The sequence below is a fragment of the Leptonychotes weddellii genome, chromosome 12, assembly GCF_054177405.1.
Source record: "Leptonychotes weddellii isolate Sample4059 chromosome 12, ASM5417740v2, whole genome shotgun sequence".
Taxonomy (NCBI): Eukaryota; Metazoa; Chordata; class Mammalia; order Carnivora; family Phocidae; genus Leptonychotes; species Leptonychotes weddellii.
In genome coordinates this window covers 77,725,095-77,736,002 of record NC_138380.1, presented here as the reverse complement: position 1 = coordinate 77,736,002, position 10,908 = coordinate 77,725,095, and positions in this window count along the sequence as shown.

Genomic DNA, 10,908 nt, shown 5'->3' with positions numbered 1-10,908 from the left:
ATCGGAGGGGTAGACGAACCATGAGGGACGATGGGCTCTGAAAAACAAACTGAGGGTTCTAGAGGGGAGGGGGGTGGGAGGATGGGTTAGCGTGGTGATGGGTATTGAGGAGGGCACGTTCTGCATGGAGCACTGGGTGTTATGCACAAACAATGAATCATGGAACACTACATCTAAATCTAATGATGTAATGTATGGGGATTAACATAACAATAAAAAAATGAAAAAAAAATATTTTGGCACTAAAAAATTTTACATAAATAAATAGGTGCCTCTTGATGTTTGAATGAGTTAGATAATATTACTACATCTCATCTAGAGATAGATTTCAAAATGAGGATAGGAAACCCATATTGGTCACTTAAAAAATCTGAGATGCTGATACCAACTACCAACTCCATATAATTTTCATTGTATCAATGCCGTGATGTTTTGCCATAATAAAATAGACAAGAGATCATTTCAGAGGCAACTATAGTGAAGAGCAAAAACCACATGCTTGAAACTGGACTGCCTTCTGAATCCAGGCTGTGTTGACCATTAGGTGAGTGATATTAGGCAAATTATTTAACATTTCTGTACTTCAGTTTCCTCATCTGCAAACTGAGGTAAGAACAGCACCTACTTGGGTGCCTGGGTGGCTCAGTCTGTTAAGCGTCTGCCTTCGGCTCAGGTCATGATCTCAGGGTCCTGGATCGAGTCCCGTATTGGGCTCCTTGCTCAGCGGGGAGCCTGCTTCTTCCTCTGCCTGCCACTCCCCCTGCTTGTTCTCTCTCTCCCTCTCTCTCTGACAAATAAATAAATAAAATCTTAAAAATATATATATTTAAAAAATAATAATAAAAAAATAAACTTGAGGCTTGCTAGTCACTTAAGACTAATCAAATATAAAAGTAAAGACAAACCATACTGATGTAAGATCTGAATATTTAGCAGTTCTCTGAGTGAAATTATCACTTAAAATGTAAATGATATCTGGGGCGCCTGAATGGTTCAGTCGGTTAAGTATCTGACGCTCGATTTCGGCTCAGGTCATGATCTCAGGGGTGTGGGATTGAACCCAAGTCGGGCTCCACACTGAGTGTGGAGTCTGCTTGTCTCCCTCTCCCTCTGCTCACTCTCCCTGTCTCTCAAATAAATAAATAAATCTTTTTAAAAAATGTCAATGATAGCAACAGGTGTCATAAAGTATTGATAAAATAATTTTAGTTACTGATCCATTGAATACATCTGTACCAGAGCAGCCAATAAGTTTATCCTCAGGACATCCTCTCTTCCGTGTCTCTTACTCCATTATTTTTAACAAGAAAGGCTGTAAACCGTTGGCCCAAATGACTATGTGGCTAAGTGGTTTATCAATAAAACCTGGTTTAGTCAGATAGTGTGCCACTTACTTTTCTCTAGGAAAAACATGCACAGTGCATTATACAATTGTCTTGGATTTTAGTTCAAATGTTCCATAATTTTTACTATGCGTTGTTTTTTTTTAAAGAATTTTAAGTAGAAAACTGGGTTTTAAAATCGCAGAGTGTGCATCATACATTTGCTGTATTAATACCAGATTATAAAAATTGGGTGCAGTGTCAGTTTAAGTGCCAGCTTCATAGAGACCAGGTACATGGTAAATGATAAATATTAGTTGCTTGGTTTTCTTCAAATCCAAGATGCCATCAGTTATAAGACATTAAAAAATAAATTAGGACTGGCAATTATAATTGTAAGATGCCATCAAAGGTAAGATGAACTCTACTTCAGAGTTTCCAAAATGTAAAATATCTGTATCTTGAGGTCAATGAAAGATGATATCATTATTAGTTATTAAGAAATACTTATTGAGGGACTTCTATTGTCTGTAGTTTGAGCATTGGGATTTCTTAGGTATATAATGGGACTATACATAGTCCCTGACCTTGGGGGATTTAAAGACCAGGTAAGGGGCACCTGGATGGCTCAGTCGGTTAAGTATGTGACTCTTGATTTTGGCGCAAGTCATGATCTCAGGGTCATGAGATGGAGCCCAATGTTGGGCTCCACACTGGAGCCTGCTTAAGATTCTCTCTCTCTCCCTCTCCCTCTGCCCTTCTCCTGCCGCTCTCTCTCAATAAATAAATTAATTAATTAAATTAAAAAATAAAAAAATAAAGTCCAGTTAAAAAAAGAAAACACATGTGAAAAATTAACTCGAATAAGTATACAGCAAGTCACAGCCTTTGAGCCGTACGTAGCACATGTTCACTCACAACATGAAAAAGTTACATAAAATATATTACAAAAGCATATAAGCATGGCTAAAGTTTAATTTCTAAAAAGTAATTCTTCCTCCCCTAAAAAATGATAGTTTTGGGGCGCGTGGGTGGCTCAGTTGGTTGGGTAACTGACTCTTGATTTCAGTTCAGGTCATGATCTCAGTGTTATGAGATCGGGCCCCACACTGGGCTCTGTGCTGGGCATGGAGCCTGCTTGGGATTCTCTCTCTCTATCCCTCCCCATCTCCCTCTCTAAAAAAAAGAAAAAGAAAAAAAAATAACAGCTTTAATTTGGGGGATTAGTCAGAAAAGAGAGAATCATGGTATATTTACATTCAAATGCCATAGGCTTTGTGTTATTTTATTTTTGTTTAACATTCAAAGTTAATGTTGAACATTAACCATCTCCTTCAAGTATTGCTGGGCACATACTAATTACAAATACTAACTCTTATATAGAGCTCTACTGAACACATCATAAATACTGGAGAAAGAAACAAAGGCAAGGAATTGCAAGACTTGGTTCAGAAAATTTCAAATAAATTGCTTCTGTGGCCCATGTTCAATCTTCAGTCTTCCTGGACTCTCTCACAAACTAATTAGGAAAAGAGATCAACAAAAGCATCCTGCCCAAAAGTAACATTCAATACAGTCATGGCTTACAATAAGCAAAGAATTAATTGCTTATTAAGAATGCTAAGGGGCGCCTGGGTGGCTCAGTGAGTTAAACATCTGCCTTCTGCTCAGGTCATTATCTTAGGGTCCTGGGATTGAGCCTGCTTAGGGCTCCCTGCTCAGCAGGGAGTCTGCTTCTCCCTCCCCCCACTTCTCGTGCTCTCTCTCTAAACAGATAAATTAAATCTTAAAAAAAGAAAAAAGAATGTTAAAAAGTACAAACTGCATCATCAAAATTTTATTGGGAAATATGGGTGAGGGCATATGAATTTCTTTGCAGTCGGTAACTATTACTTCTGACCAAACAGTATTTTTCTAAGAAAACATTGTTTGGGTTAAGACTTAAAATACCTAAGTTATGGGGTGCCTGGATGGATCAGTGGGTTAAGTGTTTGACTCAGGTCATGATCTCAGGGTCCTGAGATTGAGAATCACGTTATTGGGCTTTGTGCTCAGCAGGGAATCTGCTTCTCTCCCTCTGCCTCTGCCTCTGCCCCTCGCCCTGCTCAGGAGCACATGCACTCTCTCTAAAATAAATAAATAAATCTTTAAAAAAAATACCTAAGTTATTTCTCAGAAGAAAACAGAGTTTGGGACCCTGGGAACAATGAGGCCAGAAGCTACCAAATATCACTTTTACACAGATTCAATTCAAAACTATATCTACTTGGAAATAGGCAGTTGTATGCTGCTAATATAGATTTCCTTTGTGTTCTAGCTTTCAAAAAAGTAATTCTTGTCTTAAATGAAGAAGTTATGCAGGGCAAGAATTTAAATTACCTTTTCCAGTGCCAACATGAATAGGATAGAGCATTCCAAAAGAGAGAGTCAGAGATCACTATTAAACTAAAGGAAAAGACAACACTGAACATCATTTAATTCAAGGGTCATCTTCTGTGATATCTATATATGAGGTGTTGTACCAACTGTGGGGAGAATCACAAAGAAATAAAAATGTATCCCTGTCCAATCTAATCTAATAGCAAAGGCAAGAAATTAACTTGAATTCAAGTATACAGTAAAATATAATCAGCATTACAGTAGAGTTACAAGCAAAATGCGATCCTACACGTCACTTCTATTGTTGATATCTTGGAGCTTTATAGAAGAGTTGTCATTTTAAACAGGCCTTAAAGAATGAGTAGGACTTTAATAACTGGAGTTGAGGAGAAAAAAGCATTCTGGGCTAAGGGAAAAGCATGGAGGAAGAGAAAGACATGGAATGTTTACGGGGTTGTGGGAAGTCCTGCAATTTGTGCCCCATCAGGACATGCACATGGGAGATAAAACAGAAGATGATACACAGCAAGACTGGGAAGACTCTTCAAACCCAAGCCAAAGGGCTGGTCCTCAGAAAGGAGGTTTAAAGTATCTGGTTTCCTGTGATCAAGATTGTGCCTTAGGAAGACTAACTAGACGACAATGTCCAGGATAGACTGGAGGAGAAGAGATCACTTAGGAAGCTACTGTAATCACCTTAGCAAAAGGTTCTGGAAGAAAAAGGTTCAAGTATGAAAAACTTTCTGAAGGAGAAATGATAGGATTGAATGTTAATCAGCTGGATAGGATTAACCTGATGTTTGCAGCTTGTGTAACCCAGAGGATAGGCAGAAAATATATAATCAGTGTTGTGGGAGCCATAGGAATCCTTGACCCTGAACCGTATATTATTAAAGGGGAAGGAAAAGTAGTGGTAAATTTTAGAGTTTGCAGGTTTTATGGGATGTTGTTGTCTGAGCAGAAGGTTCAGAATAGAAAACCATTCAAGATGCCTTCCAGCTCTCTTTTGCCTTACTGCCCATAGAATAGCTGTTTCTGAACTGCCCTTGGCCTTATTCCATTGGCTTACCTCCATTAAATAAATATTGAGTGAATGTGTACTGAGTGCCAGGGACTGTTCTAGACAGTTGGGGCAAATCAGTTAACAAAACAGAAAAAAATTCTTGCCTTCAAGGAACTTGCATTTCAGTTAGAAGAGACAGACAATAAATAATACACATAATCAAATAAATGAAGTATATTATGTGTTAAAAGTAAAAAATGGTATAAAAAAGAGAGAGAAGACTAAGAAGTGCGAGGAGTGGAGATCCTGGGGCAGGGGTAGGGGTAGAGTTTACACTGAGAGATGGAGCAAGTCACAGCCTTTGAATCGTAGCACAATGTTAATATCTAAGGACACTGTTGGAACATTGTTCACCACATTTCCCGGCTTCCTCTTAATGAAAGCATAGGAGAGGGTCATTAAGTTTCTATGGACTCCCTGACTTCCCACCACCATCACTCACCTAACTGATCACATTTCTCTCTTGGCACTAATGGCCAGAAAGCTGAAAGCTAAATTTGTGATCTTCTTCTAAAACATGGATGGAGCCTCATGGCATTTTTTTATATTTGTTTTCATCTTACTTTCCAAACTTCTGTTTTCCTACTGCCTTGATTTCGTCACATACTTTTATCCGATTGTGTATTTTTGTCAGCTAAAATCCAACTCAGATCTCTTGAAGTATAAAGAAATATGCAAAAATATACTGCTCAAGTTATCTTTTTTTATGATCTTGACCTCTTTTTGACACCAAAATTAGTGGCTTTAATTAAGGTCAAACCTGTTAAAATAATATATTTAAATACTTAGCCTACATCTCATCCCATGAGAGGTATATTTGCCTTCCCTACTGGTCACAGACACTTTGGGTGCTTACATGAAATTCACACAGCCGGTGCCAGCAGGTGGAGCGATCCAGACGAAGCTGAGGTTGGTTGTAGGCAGATGACTCACATGAGAGGCCACCACACTGCACATAAACTGATTACCAAACTGGTGGTCAGACATGATCCCTGAGAGACAGAAAGAAAGAGAAGCTGTCATAAAAACAACAAAACACGGTCTTTCTTATCGTGGCATTAACAATATTTTCTGGACATTTTTCTTGTATGTTAAGATTCATCATGCTGTTTGGCCACCCTGTAAGTTATGCAATTTTCCGTGTCCTGTTGTTAGAAGGGTATTAATAATTTAAAACATTTTTGTTAAGGGCTAATCTATTAATTTCATTGCTATAGTAGTTGTTTTCCTTTGATTTTGTTGATTGGTCTTTGTCCATCACCAAAGACCACCAGGACCATACCTACAGTATAACGAGGCTGGATTTACTGCAAGTCTTTACAGCAAACGAGACCAAATATTATTGGGAACTGGGAAGTATCTCAGTAAGAGGACGTTAGCAAAGGTTTGTTAAACTATTTGGGCTTGTGTTAGGTTATTTTAGAGAACAGGATGATCAAGCTGTCCTGAGAGTTTCCTGATTTTAGTACTACAAGTCCTGCATCCTGGGACCCCCCAATCCTGCTGGGGAGGTTGCAGGGGTAGGTGGTTTTGTTTCTGGATTTGGTGCTATCAGAAAGTGGGGGCAATTTTATCAGAGAGTACCTTACTAAACTGTATATGGGAGACATGAGGAATGACATAAGCTAAAGTTGTGATCGATAAAAGTCATGTTAGCATGGAGAGGGGGATCGTCATTTTTGTGATTTGCACCATGTTCTTGCTTTTGTCTGTGTTCAGGTATGATTACAAAGCGGCCTTGGTTTTGGCTCAAGCCATCAGTTTCAAGGTGGCCTTGTCTGATGTTGATGTTCTGTAAAACTGTTTATATTCCACATGAGAATACCATAGCCTAGCTGTAAGTGCCAGGTCAGCTCCCAGCTGAGCTACCCGGAGATGCTTTTTTTTCTTTTTTAAGAAGATGATTCTCTTAGGTTGACCTCCAATATAAAATATTAATAAATAACTCAACAATAAGAAAATAACTCCATTTTTTAAAATAATAGGCAAAAGACCTGAAAAGACACCTCACCAAAAAATATACAGATGGCAAGTAAGTATATGAAAAAGATGTTCAACCTCATAGACCATTAGAATATTGCAAATTAAAACAACAATGAAATGCCACTTTGCAACTATTATAGCCACAGTGCAAAACACTGACACACCAAATACTGGTGAGGATGTGGAACAATAAGCACTCTTATTCATTGCTGATGAGAATACAAAATGGTACAGCCACTTTGAAAGACAGTTTGGCATTTTCTTACAGAAATAAACATACTCTTACTGTATGATCCAGCAATCATGCTCCATAGTATTTACCCAAATAAATTAAAGATTTCTGTCCACACAAAACCCTGCACATGGATGTATATAGCAGTCTTATTCATAATTGTCAAAGCTTGGAAGCAACCAAGATATCCTTCACTAAGTGAACGGAATGGAACTGTGGTCCATCCAAACAATGGAGAATCTATTCAGGACCAAAAGGCCATGAGCTACCAAATTATGACAAGACATGGATAAATAAATGCATTTGACTAAATGAAAGAAGCCAATCTGAAAAGGCTACATACTGCATGATTCCAACCATAGGACATTCTGGAAAAGGCAAAACTATGGAGACAGTAAAAACATCCCCAGTTGCCAGGGGTTAGGAGGGAGGCAAGGATGAATAGGCAGGACATAAAGGATTTTTTAGGGCAGTGAAATGATTCTGTTTAATACTACGACAGTGGACACATGTCATTATATATTTGTTAAAACACACAGAATGTACAACATTAAGAGTGAATCCTAATGTAAACTAGGGACTTTGAGTGATAATGATGTGTCAGGATAGGTTAATCTGTTGTAAAAAATGTATCACTGTATCACTGTAATGCAGGAGGCAGATAATAGTGGGGAGTCGTGGGGGGAGGTGGGGGCATACGGGAAATGTCTATACTTTCCATTCAGTTTTGCTGTGACCTAAAAGTGCTCTAAAAACAGTTTATTAATAACAATATTAATAAAAACATTGCCAGGAATGAGCAATTAAATAAAAAATTCACTTCCTGGCTTTGTGAACTTAGATAAATGACTTACTCTGAGACCCAGTCTTCTTGTCTATAAAATGGAAATACCATGTCCCCTCCATCCCAAAGTTATTGTGAGAATTAAATGATCCAATACATAGGAGTACAGTTCCCCCCATGTTTGGATAGGTGCCCTTTCTACATGTCATCATAACAGTTCATACATGCTTCATCATAGCACTTGACCTGTGAGGGACTAGGTCTTTAATTTTTATATTCTAAGCAACTATCACAATGCCTGACACATCACAGATACTCAAGAAATGTTTTTTCTGAATCAATACAAGAATGATTTAACTAAAAAAATTAAAAGCAATAGAAAAGGTATCACATATGTTACATTACCTAGTGAAACAGAATCTTCTAGAATAAAAGAATAGGTCATACTGGACAAAGAAACAGAAAAACAGGTCTGTATTTTGACATAGCCTAACGATGCCCTTTTTCTCATCCAAGTTTTTATTTTTTTAAGCTACGTCTTCAGACAAAATTCATCAAGCCAGAGAAACCACAAGGTTAGGGAGGAGAAGAGACTACCCAGGAAATCACAGAGTGCTGCAGGAGACTCACAAGACACGACTCAGGAACTGCCACTCTGCTCTGGTTGGGCATAAAGCAGAAATCCTGTGTGTGTATGTGGAAAATGACACATCTGCAGGAGTCAGCCTGACCAAAAAGGAAAACAAAAGTTCCAGCCACTATCATGTGGGAAGGGAAATGAATCAAACAAAATAAGGCTTCAGGGTTTCACAGCCTTGGTGACAGGATTCACATTCAAATATCTCCCGATTCTTCAAAACCCCTCCTAGAAAGTGAGTCAATGTCTGGGCTGCATATTACTTCACAATATTTTATATATAAAAAAAAAAGCTATATTGTTGTAATTAGGACATGCCCCACTCTAGGTAAATTTGCCACATAACAACATTCTTGCAATCCAACCGTCCGGCACGGTAGTTGCCAACAAGCCTGCACAGTGGCATCATCTCAAGAGACGGGATAAATATTGGTTCCTAGAGATTCTGAGTTAACTGGTTTGGGATAAAGCCTGGGTACTGGGAGTTTCAGAAGCTCACCAAGCAATGCTAATATGTAGCCAAGAACATGCATTAAAAATTTGTCTTAGTAAGATGTTGTCCAGGCTTCAGGGCATAGAATAATACCCATATGGTACCAATAGAACAGTTTGAAAGTATCCAGAAGTGTCTTACACAAGGGCTCTAACAGTAATGCAAAATATTCAATCCTTTACCCACTACTCCTAGAACCATGTATTCTGAGGGCCTTATTATGTACCTTCAAATACTAGGAGTGCACAGTGGTCTTTGCTTTTTTAACAAAGAGCCCTGGCATATTATACGGCCATCACAGTTTCTTTTTTGTTTTTAACTGAAGTACAATTAACATACAGTGTTATATTAGTTTCAGGTGTACAGTATAATGATTCGATAATTCTATACATTACTCCATGCTCATCCCAAGTATACTTTCAATCCCCTTTATCTATTTCACTCATCCCCCCACCCACCTGCCCTCTGGCAACCACCAATTTGTCCTCTGTATTTAAGAATCTGGTTTTTCCCTCTCTTTTTTTGTTTGTTCATCTGTTTTCTTTCTTAAATTCCATATTTGAGAGGAATCGTATGGTAATTGTCTTTGTCTGACTTATTTCACTTAACATTATAACCTCTAAGTCCAGCCATATTGTTGCAAGCTGCAAGATCTCATTCTTTTTTTGCCGCTAACATTCTATCACATACATACAATATACAATATACAATATACAGCTTCTTTACCCATTCATCTATGGATGGACATTTGAGTTGCTTTCATATCTTGGTTACCACATTTTAATTGGCATTTTCTTTGAAAATATCTAAAAGTTGGCCAGAGTTGCAGCTATTAGTCATCTATTCATCTTAGTATCAACCAGCAGAAAACAACAGTATTTACAGAATACCTAGTTTGGCTCAAACATTCTGTTAGGCCCTGTGGAGGTGCACAGAAGAAACGTAGGACATGGTCCCTACCTGAAATAACTTGAGCTGGAAAGAGAAAACTGGAGCAAACTGACATTCTAAATAAAACACCTAGAAAATAAGTAAGTGCTAAATGAAGTTGTATTTGTGAAAAATTATGAAATAGGAGGGCGCCTGGGTGGCTCAGTTGGTTAAGCGACTGCCTTCGGCTCAGGTCATGATCCTGGAGTCCCGGGATCGAGTCCCGCATCGGGCTCCCTGCTCAGCGGGGAGTCTGCTTCTCCCTCTCCTGCTCCCCCCTCTTGTGCTCTCTCACTCTCTCTCTCTCAAATAAATAAATAAAATCTTTTAAAAAAATTATGCAATAGGAGAAGAGTCATTAATAGAAACAATTATAATAATGGTTATAGTAATACTTAATTGAGCACTTACTATGGCCTGGTGCCATTGTAAGCATTTCATGAACATTAACTTATTTGAGGCTCTTAACAACCTTGTGAGGAAGGAGATGTTAGTTTCTCCACTTTACCTGTGAGGACCCTGAGGCAATGGAGATAAAAGAACGTATTCCTGGTCATAGAGAAAGTGGAGAGTGTAGCCTGGATTCAAACCAATGCCCTTGCTATCCAGTCAAGAAATGGCGCTATTGAAGAGGGAGGCTGAGCTGAGTCTTGAGAGAAAAGCCAAGATTTCCCACATTTGTTTCTATTTACATGAGGCAGCAGAGTATAATCAAGAGACTGTCCCCTCACTCTGCCACACACAGCTGAATGACCTTGTCATGGTGCCCCCTCTCAAGCTTCAGTTCCGACATCTGTAAACTGCTGGTCCTTGATCACTAAGACGCCCTTCAGTTCCAAAGCTCTCTGAGTACAATCTAAATCAATAAAAGCAAGATGGGAGGACATCTCACAAAGGCAGACATAATGAGCAGAGGTGCAAATATAAAATGAGAACGAGAAGAACAGTCAGGCTCAGCTTCCAGTGTTCTATGAAACACAGTTTACTGCCTCCGCCACAATGATCTTCTTAATGGCTTGTGTCATGAAAGACATATACCATCTAATTAACGTAGGTGATCTGGGAACCTATTCTTGGGAAAACTG